The sequence below is a fragment of the Doryrhamphus excisus genome, chromosome 5 (assembly GCF_030265055.1).
Source record: "Doryrhamphus excisus isolate RoL2022-K1 chromosome 5, RoL_Dexc_1.0, whole genome shotgun sequence".
Lineage (NCBI taxonomy): Eukaryota > Metazoa > Chordata > Actinopteri > Syngnathiformes > Syngnathidae > Doryrhamphus > Doryrhamphus excisus.
The window spans coordinates 11,285,836-11,305,781 of NC_080470.1; the positions used below are offsets into that span (position 1 = coordinate 11,285,836).

Here is a 19,946-nt window from a genome sequence, read left to right on the forward strand (position 1 = left end):
CGTTGTCGCTTGGCATGCGCGTGATAACTTACCCTTCACACAACAGCAATAGCGTGGGGGTGGGTGGAAAAATAAAACAAAAGGGAGTATAAAGAAAGGATTTGGCTTTGGGCAAGTGATGGAAGACAAATGGAGTGACTCAAAAGGTCCATTATGAGTGGAGGGCGGAGGGGATGGATGTCGGAGACGAGGCTTTGGGAGCATGTGAATACATTTAGGGAAGCCTCGGTCCGTCTAAGCAACTTATGGCTTCTGGCGCCGGTCCATAGCCTCTGTCCTCGCACACTTTGGACGTCTAATCAGACATACTTTGATAGTAGTCGTTCTAAAACCATGCCAACTGTGCATTAGCAGTCTCCTTTAATGTTGTTACCGGGCAGACTCTTGACTCTTCTAATATGAGTTGCTCAGTCTACAATTCAAGGTCATCCTTCTATCATGTTTTTTTCCAGTTTTCTGCTAGTTGACCCAGACCCTCACTTGGTTCTGGTCAAGGAGGGAGTTTTTCTTTGTCTCTGTCAACAATTATTCATTAATGAAACAATTTATTGAGGGTTCTTCCTTTGTGGGAGTTTTTTCCTTGTCTTTATTACCAAAGTGCCTACTTGTGTGGGGTTTAGTTGGTAGCTTCAGATAAGCTCAATTGTAAGACTTAAATTTACACACAATATTAACTATTCGGCATATTCTTGCCTACTTCAAATGTTGGCCTAACATGGGGAAAGCATCGGGGGCCAGATTTCCAAAGATAAAAATACATTGTTGTACGCAAGTTGAATGTGTGTGTAATTAGATGTACTTTGATAGCAGTTGTTATCAAACGGTGCCAAGTGTGCATTAGCAGACTCCTCTAATGTTGTTGCCGGGCAGATTAATCACTATGTACATATCTGAGGTCCTCAATCTACAATTTAAGGTCACAAGACTTGAAATAACCCTTGATATTCTCAGCTAATCTTCTCACTCTCAAACAGTGGTGTAGTGTAGGGTGGTTGAGGGGGGCAGTCACCCTTCAAAATTTCAAAGGCCATCAATAGACATGTATTAGTAATGATGATTATTGTTTTTAAAGGGGACCTATTAATTTTTTTTCCAATTTTCTGACCTATAAATGTAGTCAGAATGTTGTATTCTTGTGTTAAACGATGCCAAAGTTTCAAATAATGAGGTTTGCGCATTTGGAAGGAGCCCCTAAAGAAGTTTGGGATGGCTCAAAATGCTCGGTTAGAAAATGCGTGGTAAAATCATTCCTTTGTGATGTCACAGAGGGGTGTATGTCCTTATATGGTTCATAGTCAGGAAGCACTTTGGGCGTGTGACCAATCACAGCGGAATGGGCATGCCTGGAAGATTGGCCATGGGTGTAATAAATTAAAACAGACCGTTTTGGCAAATCAAAGGGATAGTTTGGATGTTTTGACATGGAGTTGAATGACACACCCATAAGCAGTGAATTCCGTCAATAGCGACTCACTCCCTACTTCATGTCCTAAGCCGAGTTCTGGTCGGATTTCGGTGCTGAGGAAAGTAGTACCAGCTCATTTTTGGGGACAGTTTAGTAAAGAGATTATCTTCTCAAAACAATATGTGTTCAATGTGGGAACCAGAGGTGGCCAGGGTGAAGTTTGACATCCCTGTATTCTCGTTCATGAAGATATCCCTTTGGCTTTGTGCTGAAAGGAATTGTTTCATAGTCTGTTTACTTTCACTATCCCAACACTGAAACCGGTGAAGCAAATGTGCCTAACAATGGATAGGCGGGAGAGCAAAGTGATACGACAGCAGAGAAAGTTATGCTGAGCGATATGTGAGGTCTGATTTATTTCAAGCATTTTTATGATGCAAATGTATTGTGCTTTTGAACGCATATTTTTTTGAGAAGCCAGTATTTACTTAGCTTTTCCCAGCAACGAGCTGGAACTTCTTTCGGCTCAGGAGTGAGCTGCTGTTGACGGACTTCACTGCTTATGGGGGTGTCATCCAACTTCATGTAAAAAAATCCGAACTCTCCCTTTAATGTTGTGCTCTATCCACTATATGGCAGTAACAAGCTCTAAGGTCATCAAAATGTGGACCACAGTTATTTGACACGAACAAACTTAACTTAGCTAACAAGGATTTGTTTGGGCTCATTTCGTTAAGCTGTACCATGACTCTTAAGGGCCAATACTGGACTAGTGGAAAACCCAATGAAAGTGACAGGTCCAAAGGGTCCGGGGCAAAACTACTTGACTTGCCTGATGTGCTGGCAACCTACAGTATGTTGTATATCATCGATCGTGCCGTGCCTCTTTTCTTGACATGGTCTCCTCTTGTGCGTGCTCCCCTCTCATTGGCCCGTATGTTTCCTTAGCCCCTTCCTTCCTCTCAGCCTATAAATGTTAAGTCATGTTTTATAGTTCTATTTGCTGGCTGGCCCAGCTGCTCTAATAGAATTGCCTCTCCCGACATGCACAACTGTTTCCAGGGCAACAGAGACAGGAAGGAGAGGGCCACATTGAGAGAGCGCTATCGCCGGAATGCTGTTAGCCGCTTCCTGATACACGCTATCGTCCTTCACTGTAGCGTTTGGTCGTGACAGTGATGGACAGCCATGTTTCTATTCATGTGCTCGTATCTGCTTTGTCAGAACGAGTTAAACATTAGCTGATGTTGCGTTCTTTTGGAGGTTGAGCCGGTGATGCATTATCTGTTGTCAGAAGGAGGCTCTGACTTGCATTTGTAAGAAGGAACAGGCAAGCCTCGAGGCCTTGCAGCCATTCACCCGCATTTCCCTAATCACTTAATCTTATCTTTTATTACCCTGGAAAGTCGTCCTGCTGCGATGTGCTGCCACTGCAGACGCTTCTACCGCCTGCAGTATTGGACAGCATAGGGGAGACTGGCAATCACAAAACTGTCAGTAATATTCTCTTTTTTTTGCTGCCAGGAATGACATTTCTCAGGGCAGAGAGTTGCAACAAATTATCATAGGTCTGAAAACACATTGAAGAAAATATAAATATGACAACTCTGTCACCTTTTTAGTATTTAGAGCAAAGCAAAGTTGCTTTGACTGCTGTGCTGTAATCATCTTAAATATTCAGGAATACCATCAAGCAAAGTAAACGATGGAATGCAACTGAGCGAGTGCTGATTTATAGATTTAGTTTGAGAAATAATCAGTGAAAGATTTTGCACTTTTTGAGGGCGTGCAACACTTGGAAAACTGCACCTTTTTTCACGATCCTTATGTGAAATATGAACACATTTCTTTACCTTTTCTGTGCATTCTAACGAGAAATAAGTTTGGATATTGGATATTTTTGGATATTACAACTTTTAACGTGACTATAGGGGTGTTAGTTCACGTCTAAAGGGCTCTAATAATGTTAAACGATATATTTTTCTATGCTCTTACTACAAAAATATTTAATAAATAAATAAGGAATCCTACTTTGTAGGATTAATTCACTTATCATGGCCATGTCTCTAGCTGATAAACAGTAAGGAAGATTTTCTGGAAAATGATAGAAGAAAAGGCAAATCGCACAAAAAATTGTTTTTACAGAATTTTCCTTATGTTTACCTATAAATTATTAATTACATATTTTTTTCTTATTTTATAATGCCAATGTTAGCACTCCATGGCCAATTTCACTATTAGCAATACAACCTTCTCATAAAGGGAAGACAAAAATAATTGTTAGAGTTTATCTACCAATACAAGAAAATATGGGTGCTTGGGTTCCAATTTTTTTTTTTTTTTTTTTGCTCCAAACAAGTTCACTGCATTGATTTTGAGTTAAATCAAGTCATCACAAGTAATAGTCCAAGGATAGTCCACCACATAGCAACTCTAATCAGAGAGGATATTTAATGGCTGCCTACTCAATGCCAAAAGATTCCTCTCGGAGTGTTATCATGTTTCTATAAACTCTACATCGTTTGCTCCACATTCGGAGGAGATGGGTGATGGTGGAGGGAGTTAGGGTGCTGCTGTGTGGGGCAACAGCTATATTTAGTCTGACCTGAGTGGCTGTGCCGGCGGGGGTTTGGGTGGCGGGCATGCAAGGGAGACAGGTGCAGGGGGTCCGGTCATTATAGAAGAACAGAAGAGCTTCACAGTCAGCGGGCCGATAATGGGAGCTCATCTGACATCTACCTCATCCACCTCACTGCCTATATTTAGATCCCATCAGAGATATAGATCTACACCTTTATGCCCCACATAATAAATCATACAAGTTCAACGGAAAACTAAGTTACCAACAAAAAGTTATTACATTCGACCTTATCTATTTTAGTTTGAGCTAAAAGTCGAAGTTAGATACTGTATGTCTTCAGCAATGTCCTGAACCCTTGTTCCGATTCTAGTGTTGTATTGAACAGAATAAGGTTACAAAATAATGGATGATGTGGATATACTACAGTAGTTAAGTTCCCATTGCTTCTTTAAACAGCAGGCTATTTTTATTTCACAGGTTTCTGCTTCGAGACATGATTAATCAACAATCAAATCCACACAATCCAATACATTCTTAAGGCAATACATACTAAGGTAAAATACAGTGCACCATCAGTTCCTCAAATGGTAAGTGTGCCGCGATGCTTTCTATGCTCCAACTAAAAATATTCCATCTATTGAATCCTAATTAGCAGCAATTGACTTATTGCAAGTTGGATCTAGAACCAATTAACCACAATAAACTAGAGATGGCTGTACGTCATTTCCAAAAATATATCAAACAATGCGGATATACCGTAGGCAGCTCTTCTCTCATTGTGAATGAACTCATTGTACAAAATAAGGCCATTTTGTCTTAACAAAAGTCATTAAAAACATCATGACCAAAGTATGGACTAATATAATCAGTGAAATTCTAAACTGGACTCATTCAGCACAAGGAAACATGTCAGAATAGAAGTGGTGAAGGAAGACGCTTTCCTACTACAAATTGTATATTTACAAAGGTCAAACTTGCAAATAACTACAGACCGTGGACGTACCGAGCTGGCAAGGTTGCTGTGTAGAGCACGATGTCACTAGTAGGCCAACATTTGTATTTGTATTGGCAGGAAAAAAAACAAGACTGATGTAGGCCAATATCCATGCATCCATCCATTTCCTGTACCTCTTATCCTCACGAGGGTCGCAGGCATGCTGGAGCCTATCCCAGCTGTCTTCGGGTGAGAGACGGGGTACACCCTGGACTGGTCACCAGCCAATCACAGGGCACATATAGACAAACATCTATGTCCAGCAGATCTGTGTACATCGATTTGTCTCAAAGTTTTGAGAACTTGACTTGACTTGCAGACATTTTCTTGAATGCAGCCAAAAACTAATAAAGAAACACGGTTGTTATGGTGGTATCACAAGAATGCTTTATCATGCCACGATATTTCAGTTTTATTCTGCGATCCAAAATTCTCAAGAGACTGAGTGTGTGTGTGTGTTTTAAGTGAGCAAATAGTTACCGACTTCAAGGTAAAGAAAACAGTGCGTGGGTAGGGACGAGAATGTGGCAAAGCTGTTTCTAGGGAGACCGTCATCTATTAGAAGATGACATTGTATGTTCTCGCTGAGGCCGTGCAAGACGGTCGCTCATAGAAGTGTTTCTGACCTGTAGCGTCAACACAACGCAAGTGTGAGACGTTTTCCAGGTTACCTGAAACATCTGCCGCATGCAGTATGCACTATGTGTTTATACTTCTATGTGGGTGCCCCGACCTCGGGGGTTGTTGATATGACCCTGAAGAGATGCTACCTCATCGTCTGTCTATCTGAAGCTTATCATTGCAGGCATGGAAACCATTCCGTTTTGGAAGATAAATTGAAAGTACAGATAACAATGCACAGAACATATTTTTTCCTCCGTTAGTGTTGCTAGGCTTGTCACTCAGCGGGAAAACAAAAACAAACAGTAGCTATCAAGTGGAGTCTATCATGTGGACAAGAGAAGGATGGATTGATAGCTCTGAGGGAGAATATATCACATTACAGACAAAAGTATTTATTTGGCCATGTTGACTACAGGAATGTAATATTTTTTTTCTCATCCTCTACAGATAAACTTTCACTTTTCTGGGAAGACTTTCCACCAGTTTATGGAGTGTGAGGAGGATTTGTTCAAAGGTCACTGAGATAAGAGAAGGTAATCTGCTAAGTGTAAGTGGCTTTTTTTGTCCCAAGATTCTGTTTATGAACACCAAACATGGGAAAATGTTGTGACTAACTAATATTTTCTTAGTCATTTAATCTTAACCGTAAGCTGTTTTGCATAATTGAGTAACTTAGTTCACTTCGGCCCTTGAAGGACCAAATCAATATGAACCAAATATAAACAGCAAGTGGTTTGGTCCGCAACATATCAGGGAAAAAAGGCAAAAATGTAAATTATTGTTTTGCAAAATCAAAGTTGATGTGTGACACAAAGATAAGATGTAAGCTTTCATTGGTGACTAAGAAGATAAATAGGCTAAAAACATTTGGAATGAAAAAAAAAAACATAAATGAAATACCAAAATAATTAACTGGAAAAGCGATTAATCATTGATTATTTGATGCAGCTCTTATGATCTCCCAAAGGCTCTTTTTTGAAGTTGTGGGTTTTTCATCATGTTATGAAAGAAAACCCTCCTTCCTAATACTTCCTCCGACTCACACGTGAACACACACCAAATTCACCAGCAGCTTTGTTAAAAAAAAAAAAACGAAAGAAAGGGCTTTGCAACACATTTTAAAATAAAGCCCTGCCAACTATCCACCGGTCAGCTCCAGCAGTGGGAGCTGTACGTTTGATTTTTAGTGTTTCTTCAGTGACGAGGCTAATCTAAGATGCACTGGAATGTACATAGCGGTGCTAGTGCTGCCAACAAATCATTAGTTTTAAGGCTACAGATACACAAAGCATGTTGCCAGTAGGACTTACTACAAACACTATAAAACTGTCTAAATCCCAGCATCAAGGATACATTTTGGCTGACACACTTTCAAAACACTATCATGGGGTCTTTTGAGGTGCATTTAAAATGGTTTAAAAATCCAGTAACATGGTACCTTTTTAATTGTATGAATGAATACTATCTTGCCCTAGCAGTATTTCCCACTACGTTCACGACTACAATTTGTCTTCTTAACAGCGTATCCTCGTTCATCTTCAATTGTTGTTGTTGGCATGGTGTAATTCAAAGCATTGGAACAGACAGCCTCTGTTAACTCATAACATACTGCTCTAATAATGCCTGTGGCGTTCACAATGGGAGCAAGTCTCTATTGAGCAGAAGCAGAGGCTCGAACTTTGCCTTTTTCCATCCTACGCAGGGACAACAATCATTTTAACAGCAGTAAATTAGCCAATTGTGTCTTTCATGAACTTGCCCCTTTATTTTATGCATTTTTTTCCCCTTTTTAACACGTATTTATTGTGGTCTCCAGTAGTGAAAGGCTTAATCGAGGATGCAGAATGTCAGTAGAGATAGCATTTTATCCAACAACCCTGCCTGCTTGCCGCAGATTGCAACAGACGAATAATTATTCGGACCGTTTGATGTCGGGCCTGCTGCGGAAAAACTCGCCTTCACGCTTGTGTGAGGGGAATTTCTAAGAAGCATTTATGATTAAAGGGCTCCACAAGTAAGTTGTGCTGTGTTTACTGTTGCTAAGTAAGGCTTCATAATTGGGCTGCATTGACCTTTAGGTGACTCGTGAATTGCCAGCAGGACCCTTCACCCTTGCCCCCCCAGTCTGTCCTTGAGCTCATGAGGTACGCAACATTTAAACCATTAGTGTCATTTCAGAGGAAAAGGCTTGCCAGTGTGTGTGGTGATGGAGTCGGGAGGCGGATTTAGATACTTTTTTAATATTTGTAATATGTCTTCAATTTCGTTCATAAAGCCAAGGTTATGATGACTTGAGGCGTTTTCGTGACGACGCTTTGCATTCTGGGTAAACTGCAATAGCCCCTAGTTAACGAGGAAAGATGGTAGGTAGGAGGAGTTTGGGGAAATGGAGGCTAGTGGAGGTCTAAGCTGCCCAAGGCTAAGAAAAACATGGAGCATTGCCAAGATGATAGAAGAGGAAGAAGGGGGCGTTTAAGGCTTTAGCAATTCTTAAGGAAAATGGGTCAGTTCAAATGAAATGTGTGTTCATTTGAGCATCATTTGAGATGATTGACACCACTTCACTTTCACTTTCGAGACAGTTTCCCTCTCAAATGAGCACATTTTTTCTTAGAACAGGACTGGAGGAGGTGAGTGAGGGAGCTAAGTGTTCCCCAACAGGAGACTTTACCAAATGGGGTTAAGAGGGTTTTCAAGCTCTGGCTTCTCCTTGGCACTGCATTTGTTTATCAAGTAGACACATGACTGGCCTGGCCGTTATACTTCCTGTCGCTATCTCTCAATGTGTTCCATGTGGATACGCCTCTGTCTTTGTATTAAGATGTCTAATAAAGGTACCATTACAGTCCTAATTATTCCAGAAGACCATTTAATTTGAGCTGAACTTAATTGGAAAACCACTCAAATGGTAGGTATTGTTTGTTTAAATGGAGTCGCCAAAGTGGCTGGAGGAGCAATCATATTGACTATACAGCCCATGACATGCATCCTGCTTCTGTATTAGAAAGGCTTTTGAAAAAATGAGCAGCGACATATACAGTCTCTGGAACAATAATGCCTGGAGGGATATATTGTGGTCATTTATGACAATGTAGTTTTTACTGGGCTCATAAGTATTTAATTTTTACCTTGTTTGAATAATCTTTAACTTTTGCCATTGTTTTTATAGGCTAAGGGAATCCAGCTGAATTTGTTTGTGTGGCGCTAAAGTGCTCTTTTAGAGAAGAAGCATCTGTTCATGTAAAAAAAAAAAAAAACCATAAAACAACAACCCAAAAACACACATAACATCCAATTAAAAGAGTGGAGACTCTGGAGTTTATATGTGGATTGATTTATTGGTTTGTTTTTATTTTTAATATTGATTAACTGCAATTAAAAATGTTTATGTGTTTAATGTGCCAACCTCGATATTCTCCCCAGTACGATTATGTAGGAAAGAGTCTATAATAATCTATATAGAACATAGAAAGAAAAAACACTATGTAACTGAAGACAGGAAAACGTAAGACGAAAAATACATCATATTTACCAGAGTTGGTACAGTTCCTCCTGGTCGCATGCAGAAAACTCGCTCATCCTCCTCTCGCCAGTTATTAATGATCACTTTGCATCCTATATTTAACAAAAGTTATAATTGAGAACTGTCAACTTCAACTATATCAGTTAACACAACTCAGAATCATCCTAACATTTGCAGTTATGCTGTGTTGTGTTATGAAATAAACATGCTAAAGTGTCCAGAGCAGTGTGCCACAATGTTTAGTTGTTAAACATTTTTTGGTCAGGGACCTTTTCTAATGTTTCCCACAGGACTGGGATCTACCTGTGGTGGTGGATTAGGTTTTAAGAGAAATGAACAGATCTCATTTGCATATTTCTCCACCTCAAAGAAAAGAGCAGATGAACAACATAAATGGTAGGTGTGGAAAATGATCATCCTGCAGTCCAAAAGTTTTGTGGAAGAACATGGTCACTAATTGGGAGTTGAACCAAACATGGTGCAAACATGCTATGTGGAGACATCTGTTCCATGCATCTAAGCCTGAACCAACCACCCGCTTCACTTCCTCCATTTAAGAAAACCTCAACAGGATATGAAACACTTCATCACCAGTTTATACATGAGACATTTGGTGGAGCGTTTAATGCAGGGGGGATAAACAAACACACAAGGCCACAAATCTATTATTCCCTCTCGAATCCCTCTCATTGTCACCAAACTGTCGCTCCGTCTCACTCCTCCTGTTTTTTTCCTCAGTTCATGAAAGTCGCTGAAGATGAAAAGCAGATGAAAAATGTTGAAATTTAGATGAATTGGACTTTGATGGATACTGCAGGTTGCATTCTCTCTGTCCTTGCATCCACATCCATTCAAATCAACTCCATTCTTATTAAGCTTTAATTTTTTTTTTGTTTTGTTTTTCACCAAATATTCATATTCTATGCCGCTGGAGCCTATCCCAGCTGTCTTCGGGCGAGAGGCGGGGTACACCCTGGACTGGTTGCCAGCCAATCACAGGGCACATATAGACAAACAACCATTCACACTCACATTCATACCTATGGACAATTTGGAGTCACCAATTAACCTAGCATGTTTTTGGAATGTGGGAGGAAACCGGAGTACCCGGTGAAAACCCACGCACGCACGGGTAGAACATGCAAACTCCACATAGAGATGTCCAATGAAGATTCCAACCCAGATCTTCCCGATTTCCTGACTGCTTGGCCAACATACTAACCACTAGGGCACCGCGTGGCCCTCTTTCTAATCATATTTATTTTTTTATTTATTCACACTACTTGTTTTTGCTCTCACTTTTAAATCAATTTTGCTTCTACCTACTGCCTTTTGGACCAAACTAAAACATATGACGTTCCTCAATGTAAGAGAACCAAACAAAAGCATTGCCATATTTTCTAATCTTTCCTTCTCACTGTTTCTTCTCCTCTCCTGTCTCTCTTCCTATTTAGGACGTTCACAACGATGCGATGCCCGTGTTCGGATAATTAGCAGTAGTTTATTAATTATGAATAAGAGCTGCTTCTGCGGGCCGAGCCAGCGAGTGGGCCCACTCATAGTGCCTCATAAATTAAACAACACAGTTTCTCTGCCTTTTGATTAAAGATAAAGAGGAAATAGTGTGATCAATAGAGACCTGTTAAGAGAGGGGCACAGCAGATGAATAAAATAAAATAAAACATTTGGAGGAGAAGGACATTGAGATGACAGACTCTTGCTATTGAAGTTGCCGAAAGGTTCCGAATGTGGGAGGTTGAAAAAAAGCAGAGTGTGTGCGTTGGAGTGTGAACTTTTCATGTGCCATCATCAACAAGGTGGGAAAGCCTCGCCATCAGTCTGCATCCATCATTATGTCGCCCACGCACATCACAGAATTTTAGTGTTGCTTCTTCTTTTTATATGGAACAACTACAGTGGGGCACACATTCATTTCAGCAGCATTTTTTTAGTATGCTGTGTCAAAGATATACTTTAGAATAGTCAGTGTACAGCTTGTATTGCAGTATTGATTTACTGTTCACTGAGAAGAGTCAACACAAAACCATTATTGCCGTAATGTGAGTACAATGATTATTGGGTTTCCTCTCCGGTCAAACATGGTGGTGGTAGTGTCATTGTGTGGGGCTGCATGGGCACTGATGAAACACAATTGTAATAGTAATGGTTTTATTTCATTTGAACGTGCATCACATAATCAGTAGGAAGAAGCAAAGCTTATTAAATCCTACCCCTCCATCTGGTACTTTTACAATCAGTAACTGTTACATTTGTTCACTTCCTGCTTTCCATAGTACAGTTTTTAAGGGTTTTTTCATCCCTTGAGGAACCCCACCTCTTTGTGCGAAGAACACAAGTCACAGGTTTTTTTCGATCAGGTACAAATGTTGTGTTATACTAGAGATGGCAACACGGTAGTGTATTATATCTTTCTTCAGTTGTGACCAAGTTACACACTCACTTACTAACAGTAAGCATGACCACGTGTTGCTTGGCAGAAAACATGAATGATATTGACACCTTTTGACATATTTGAAGTATTATTATATTTTTGTTTAGTTGCATTCATACTGAATTTAATTTTTTTCTCATTGTTTCTCATTGTCTACACTGCATTATAAGCAGAGAAGCACACCCCCCCAAAAAAACAAACAAGACAAAATAACGCTACGACTGCACTAAGAATGCCAAATGACTCACACTTGTTTTTGAGTTTGTGCGCAGGCGACCACCAAACAGGGATTACACATCCACTGACAAACCACGTAAACTGTCTTGGAACATATGGGCTTGTCGTTTGGCATCCCGTGTGTTACCACCTCTTGGTAGTAGTTGTCATAGTGGTAGTAGTAGCCTTGAAGTTCAAGCCAACTGTGTAATACAAACACAGTGGACTGAGCTGGTACTGTAAGTACACCCACGGACCATGTACTTGTACTCATACTATCCAGGAGATCCTCAGCCCATGTACGGGTCCCATTCCTTTGACAGCAAGGATACATACAGTATATACGGTACAAAAATATAAATAAAACTATATATACAATGATGCTAATGATCCAAGATTATCGTAATCTGCCTTACTTTACCTTATCTTCGGGAAGATTTAAAAGACACTTACAAGAGATGAAAATATATACCCTCCTGTTGAAATATTGTAAGACAGGTCTATGCAAGTTGACATGACAACAAAGTGGGTGGCGTTTCAAAGGTCTGCACTTTGAGAACCCCTTCAAATGGCTGACTTCCTCTAACAAATGGCCTTGCTTTATGAACTGTAGCTACACTTTGTTCCAAAGCCGCCAAAAAAAGCCTCTTGCTGCAGGATTTTTTACAGCTTGTTGTGAAATGATCTCTCCGAGCGCTCCCTGCAGTAATAATAAAAACACATTAATGGTAATAAGTGGTTAATATTGTAAGGTTTGGGAGAGTTGAGTCCCAGACCAAATAGAATGTAGCAATGGAGCTTTGAACACATTTTTACTTTTGTGTACCTAAACAGGAAGCCTGTTATTATTTGCATACTTATCGTCTGGTAACTTTGAAACAGCTATCCAAAACAACCCCCTCCCCCGCAACTTATTACCTCTTACCACTTATGACCTCTAAATGTTATTATAATGTTGTATTATCGTGTTAAACTATGGCAATGTTGAGGTTTGCCAATTTGGTTTGTGATGGTTCTGAACACTCGGTTTCAGAGAGGCTTAGGATGGACGAAACTGGACTATCCCTTCTGAAGTCCGATGGCTTTCCAACGTTACTTGGCCATATTAAAGAGACACAAGCCCAAGCAGTAACAGGGCTCGACAATAACGATGTACCGATGGCCCGGGGCAAGTTAAAACAAAATTGGGGCAAGTAAATCCAATCATTAATATTCCCGTCGGGCAAGTGCACTTTAGCATGCCGTACTGCCAAGAGTTTTTTTAAAGCGGTTCTTGTTGGGTGTTGGTAAAACACGGACTGCGTAATTCCGCTGGTAATTTGCAAACCAATCCTTGCAAATCTTGAAATGGACCAATCAGAATCGTTTATTTAGGCCGCGGTCCGTAATCCACAATCCGCGTTTTACCCACACCCGTTCTTGTTCGCGATCAACCAATCAGCGATCGTTTTACTAGGAAAACATCTATCATGGCGTCCCTGCCAACATCGTCTAATTCTTCAACAACTTCTGAAGGAAAACAGCAAAAAGTGATGAAACAGTGCCTCCTAAACAAGTATTTTATTAGCGTCAGCAAATCAAATGATGGCACAGGTGAGTGAATCACATTGCTGTGACAATTTGAAGTGGTCACAATGAAACACCACCCATTAGATCCAATACCAAGTGCTGATTTTGCACAAGCTACAAAACCTAGCGGTTTCATTTCTCTGTGTATTTTTCTCACCTTTGCTTCACAAATTATTGTTTGACCATTGAGCATTTTTTTCTGGATTAAAAACACTTTACTAGTACACAAATGTGTCAAATGTTTCATTGTGGTGCACAACTTCTAAATATCACTGCTTACTACGACTACCATGTGTAAGGTAGCATGGCTTGCCATGTTAACATACATCTACACTATTTTTCAGACATTCCTCCAAATACAATGCATCAGTACTATTATCTGATGAATTATCATATTATCATATGAATTATACATATATTGATATATGATATCATTATGGCAGTCATTTCATTTTACATGGGGCAAGTTCGGGCAAGTAGTTCTCACCTTAAGGATTCCCCATGGGCAAGTCATTTTGGTTTTTAACGTAGAGCCCTGAGTAAGTTACAGTTTCATAACTGTGTTTATTTTGTGACAGTAATGTAACAAAAGCGTCTGTCTGTGTAGCATTATAGAGTGTGCAAATTGCTAGCTCACCGAGTCTGGAGTTGCTAATAGCCATTTCCCACCACAATCAGTGGATCTGTTGTGACCTGAGTTGCAAGATTAGCCACAGTAGATTACTTATTTAGAAATAATTCTGTTACTCTTTTATTTATTTTAAATCATCGCCTTATATTATATAACTGCTTTGATTTGACCTTTTTCTCTGCAATTACAATACAGTGAAACTGTTAAACTGTGATATTTTTTGCCGAAGTTATAGTACCATCAGAAACCCATGCCTACCCTCAATGTGCATGACAAACAAAGAATTATTTTTATGAATGTTTGATTTAATTCTTATTTTTAGTGTTTTATTACTGTAATTTATCTTTTGTATGTTCTGTGTACAGTGTGTTAAGTGTTAATTTTCGGTATAAACTAGACTTACATCACATTCTAACTGGAGTATACTTCCTGTATTGGGGTCAGTGCAGTAATTGCACAGGCTGCGTTTTAAGCAACATTCTGTGACGTTTCCACATTTACCAGAATGAATGCCTGGTTGCCATAGCGGCTGTGGGTCAAGGATCTCCGCAGTAAAGAAATGAGTAGAACATCAAGGTGATGTCAGGGTTAATGAACAAGCATAATGCTTAATGTCAAGCTATTTAAGTCTTGCATTGATGCTTCCTCCTGCTTTTTTTTTTTTAATCTGGGATTTTGCCGAAGCACTTATTATGATGAGGTGCCTCTCCAAAGCCCCATTCAGGCTGACCTATACCGCAATAGAGCAGAGAAGCCATGAAGGTGTGTGACTCATAAAGCTAGGAGTTTAATGGAACTAGTTTGTTTGTGTTTTTTATGTCCATATTTATGTGTTGATAAGGGATGTGGCAAAAAAAAAAAAAAGAGCATTGGCAAGTTGAAGCGGCAGCTGGCTGTCCTTATCTTGTCATGAGCCAATCGTAGCAAGAGAGGTTGCTTTTACGCTTTATCTTTCCATTTGTCTTCGGCCATTCCATGCCAAGCTGTTATTTTCTTCTTCTTCTTCTTCTTATCTGGTCATGTCATCTTGTTCTGGCGCTAAAATTAATCAAGGCCAGATCGCCTCACCCTCTCCACCGTGCGTCATGTTTTACAACGTCATGGCTGCCATAATGGATCGCAACCATGTCTGTTTTGGTTGTTTTTCCACTTTAATTGCAGATTGACAGCTGTCCTTTAGTTTTGTTGTGTTCTGGCTTACATTGGCTACAGATGGACAATGTTTAGCAAAGTGGGAAATAAGCTGTGTATAAACAGAGATTCTGAATGTTTTGTTTTTTTCTGTGTTTTTTTTGGTGTCATTTCAATAGTGGTCCATCTTTGTAGCGTTCACACTTGACCGGAACTGCAGTTGCAAGAAAACCAAGACCACGTCTTCAAGCTCTCTTGGTTTTTATACAGTAGAACCTCGGTTAGCATCATTCATTTTGTTCCAGAAGGTCCGACTCCAACTGAAATTTATGGTAACTAAATACATAAGAAATGTCAATCCAGTTAATCCCTTCCAGAAAGCCAAAAATGCTAACACAAAACATGTTTTGTTCTAAATGCAGAAATGCCAAATAATACAGGAGGTTACTTTAATCTTCATTGAAGTCAAGATGTTGACATGACATGAGTGGTCATGGTGTCACACTTATGGTGCCATATGGTAATGGTATTAATGGTAGGTGAGTAGTTTACTGCTATTACAACATTGGTTCTATTGCTGCTGGGTTGTGCAGTATAATAATAAATAACCACGTGGTCAAAGAGAGCTATGTTTTGCTTTTCGCTTTCTCGTGCACTCCAGAACATTATTAAAGTGGAGAAAAATTAATTCTTATGCTTTGTATAAACGATTTTCACAAATAACTGTCCTCTTTGCTGACCTACAATTTGATGTTTTTAGGTGGGATATTGCATAAAACCTTGTGTTGTACTTTGCATGAAAGACTGAGAGCCAAACACGTCAACTTGCAGGCCAGATGGCAGATCAGACTGACAGATCAGACCTAGACTTATTAATATTACACTTTTCATCCAGTTTCTTGACAGCAAAAGTCGTGCTGGTGGTGGTGTTGAGGCAATATTGCATGCTGAGATATAATAAGTAAGCTCATGGTGCCCAGTAAAGTGGCCTCTGGGTTTGGGTAGAGCATAACAACCCTGGAGACCTGTCAATAAACAGTCAGGTTTGTTGTAGCTGGATCAATGCTGACCCACAGCAATGCTTTTCACTTTTTAATTGCTTTGAGGTGCTGGCAACACATTCCGTGCTTTCATGTTAGCACATGAAGTGTTTGTTTTTTTCAATTAAATAAAAAAAAAAAGCACTCCTCTTTTGTATTGTTACAGTCAACATCTGTCAGGTTTTTGCAGCGTGATGTGTTGTAGCTGATTTAATGGTAGGGGAGATGCATGTTGAGGCCTCCTTTTGGAATCGTTTAATATCTTTTGGTTGTAAAAAGTCACTGCTTTCAAAGTCACCTTTATTCCAACAAAAATGTCTTTTTTCGAGCTAAGGTCATCAAAAAAATCACATTATATTGATTTAATAAAGAAAAAGGCTTGTTTTTCCTCAGGGGAAAATGTCATTTCATGAAAAGTTTCTAATTTTTCTCATCTATTTTACTTACAAAAAAGGAAAAAAAAGGTTATACTTTTTTTTTTTTTTTTAGGAAAAAGGCTTTTAAAAAAGTCACTTTCTAGAGTTATGATGTTTTAATATTTCATTAATTCATTCATTCATTTTCTACCGCTTTTTCCTCACGAGGGTCGCTGTCTTCGGGCGAGAGGCAGGGTACACCCTGGACTGGTCTGTTTTAATATTTAAAAATTTTATTGTTAGGGTTGAAGCTGCTTTAAAAGGAACTGATGCATGTTGAGGCAGCGACGTGAACACGTGGGGCACAGCACCAAACCACAGTGACCTCATTGTGAGCTGTAAATGAATCTTTAAATATGAATCTAATTTATGATTCCTGTGGCATTGATCTGTTTTTGCCAAGCATAAGCTGCCTTGAAGAATTGGATTCAACTCTAATTGACTTCAAAAATTAAACCATGACCAGAATATCTTTTGAGAGAATGACTGCTGGTCCAATGTAAGCAAAAGCATTGCAAAAATACAGACTTCTCTATTGATTCTTGCCAATAAGCCACAGGCTCAGGCCACATTGTTTGTGCCGGTTGTATTGCACATTTTTGTGTGCAGCCTAACTTTCCTAATATAGGAAAATTCAAGCCGTAGTTGATGCAGAGGATTATAAACAAAGTGAATCTCCTGGAATGACTATGCAAACATCTGTACACTTTCAGTAGAGAAGAGTTTTAGGGCCACAAATTGCATAAATTACACATAATTAAGTCATATATTTGCATATGTCATATATTGCTATAAAAAATATATTTTTTTGATAAATGTTATTTTTTTTTAGAGTTGTTTATCCATCCATTTTCTATACCGCTTATCCTCATGAGGGTCACAGCTATGCTGGAGCCTACCCCAGCTGCCTTTGGGGCGAGAGGCGGGGTACACCCTGGACTGGTTGCCAGCCAATCACAGAGCACATCTAGACAAACAACCATTCACACTCACATCTCACACTCACACACTCACTCACACTCACAGTGGTTGACAACCCGTGGCTCTGGAGCCCCATCTCTCTGCAGCTCCCATGCCGAGCTCTGTGATTTTTTTTAAAAAAAAAGGAATTGTGCATTTTCAGTGTGAAAGGCGGAGTGGGGCAGAGGGACACATAAAATACGTCTTGATTGTGCTACCTCCGTGGTAAGCTATCCATAACTGGACACACATAGTAAAACATATAGACAAACAACCATTCAATTTGGAGTCACCAATTAACCTAGCATGTTTTTGGAATGTGGGAGGAAACCGGAGTACCTGGAGAAAACCCACGCAAGCATGGGAGAACATGCAGACTCCACACAGAGATTGCCGAGGGTGAAATTGAACTTCGGTCATCTAGCTGTGAGGCCTGTGCGCCAACCACTTGTCCGCTGTGCAGCCTTGTGCCGATATGTGTGTTACAAAATGATTTGAATTTGATTTTTTTTTTTTAAAGAAACCTCATTTTTTTGTCGTTTTTAAAATATTCTTTCAACAAGGTCATAGTTCTTGAGGGAAAAAATATTTTTTTAAGGAAAAACCTAAAAGTTTAAGTGTTTTTTGAGGGACATTTTTAATGAAAAAGTTACATTTCATAAAGAAAAAAACCCTTTCTTTCATGAATACATGACACTTTTTGGTGATTTTCTTAGACCACAGCAGAAGAACGGCTGCAAAAAAAGCCTTCTGGTGAAATCAAGTAAGGTTTTGTAGTTAGTCAGCAGAGACACAGCATGTGGTGAGATTGTGCTTGGCCTTGCTGCTCCACAGCCCACAGAGAGCCCACCTTTCAGTCATTATTTTAGTTGCCTTCAAAGTCCATGCTATAGCAGAAACATCCTGAATATCTCACCTGGCATTTCACCATAACGTGCCCTTCTTTTTGTTTATTGAATAAAGAAGACAAGGCTCCGTTGACATTGATGACATCCCCTCCAAGAGAGCTACTTATAAGCGACATGGTGGGAACAGCCTGGTGACCGCAGACGGCTTAGGAGGCTACAGCTCAGATTGTTTATGCAGAATAACGGAGGATGTATGTTCCTGGATGACTAAGCCCTCAGACGCCATTGAGATATGATCTCTCAAGTGTGTCATGTTAATGCATTTATACATTTTAAAGTGCCACGTGACAAATGACGGTGAAAAGAAAGAAAAGAGTACATCAAGCATGACACGTTTTCTTTGACTTGCTGCCACGGTCATTCAGGTCGAGTGGGCGACCTCTCTTTTTAATTTGTGTGTGTCGACCGCGCGCCATTGTCTCAAAGAAGCCAAAGGGCCCTCTTGTGTCTGTGCTTGTCGCCTGTGGAACCGTTGGATTAAGTCGAGATTCATTCAGTGGACACCATGGGACAGTTTGGCATGCGTTCACATCACATCAGAAACTTTGGTGTTTGCTGTGGTAATACAGTTCATAAATGGGTGTTAAAGTGACAGTATGTCAGAGAAAATACAGTTTCCAGAAATTTAAGATATAAATATATCACAATTTATATAATTATGTATCACATGTTCAACCCAGCAGATGCTGTTTTGGTTTGGAATATTTGAGTTACATCACATAATATGTCATGGAAGTGTTTACTGTGCAACCTTTGGGCGCATGGCAAAAATACCAGTGGGAGCGTTAAGTGAACCGTACCAAAGTGCATCAAAGTGTTTTTATTTTTGGGTCGTACCACAAGTAATATACAACATTGTCTACCTCCAACTTCTTGCAGATTACATGGTAACCTCATTTACTCTTTTCTGTCTCTGTTGCCTTCAATTCCCTCATCAACCACATTCCATCTCTCCCTCAGCTGGAGACGTCCTCATTCCTTCCTTCCTTCCTTCCTTCCGGGTGTTACAGTCTTTGTAAACCTAACAGCTAGAGCTCGCTCTCCCCACAGAAGCTTTCCCCATCACCTTCCTTCTTTGCCCTTCAGCTTTTCAGATCTCTTTCTTTTAAAGCCCAGTCTCTTGAACTCATACAGCGCCACACACCCCAACAAAAGCAATAACAAGCACACAACATAATCCACTTTACAAATGCATCCTAAAGCTGAGGGATATGAGAAAGGAGTGATTGGGGGGGGGGGCTTTGGGCCATTGGCACGTAGATAAACAGCAAACGAGCATCTTGTTGAGTCTTTGTAGCAAAAAGCTAGTATCCACTCTTCCTTATGTTCCGTCTGTGAGTGACGTTGAGCTGAGCGGCTGGCGAGGCATTGCGTGGCTCCGCCAAATAGTTTGTGTTAGCTGCTACAGTAACAATAGCTTGGTTGATGTACAGGTCAGTTATGTAAATAACATGTTTTAGCAATAATGATGAATCAGAGACCCTTTAACTATTAAT

At 39.9% G+C, this 19,946-nt stretch overlaps 1 protein-coding gene across 11 annotated transcripts in view; it reads left to right on the forward strand.

Moving 5' to 3' along the window:
* Positions 1–19,946, forward strand: part of sema6bb (sema domain, transmembrane domain (TM), and cytoplasmic domain, (semaphorin) 6Bb) — a 151,470-nt gene that overhangs the window by 48,364 nt on the left and 83,160 nt on the right. For 5 of the 11 annotated variants that reach the window (XM_058074295.1, XM_058074293.1, XM_058074289.1 and 2 more), the window contains exon 2: positions 6,052–6,151. The exons of 2 other annotated variants lie outside the window; for them this stretch is intronic. The gene's annotated coding sequence lies outside the window, so the exon portion shown is untranslated. The remainder of the gene's footprint in view (positions 1–6,051; positions 6,152–19,946) is intronic. 4 more of the 11 variants (XM_058074297.1, XM_058074290.1, XM_058074298.1 and 1 more) reach the window with 1 other exon arrangement.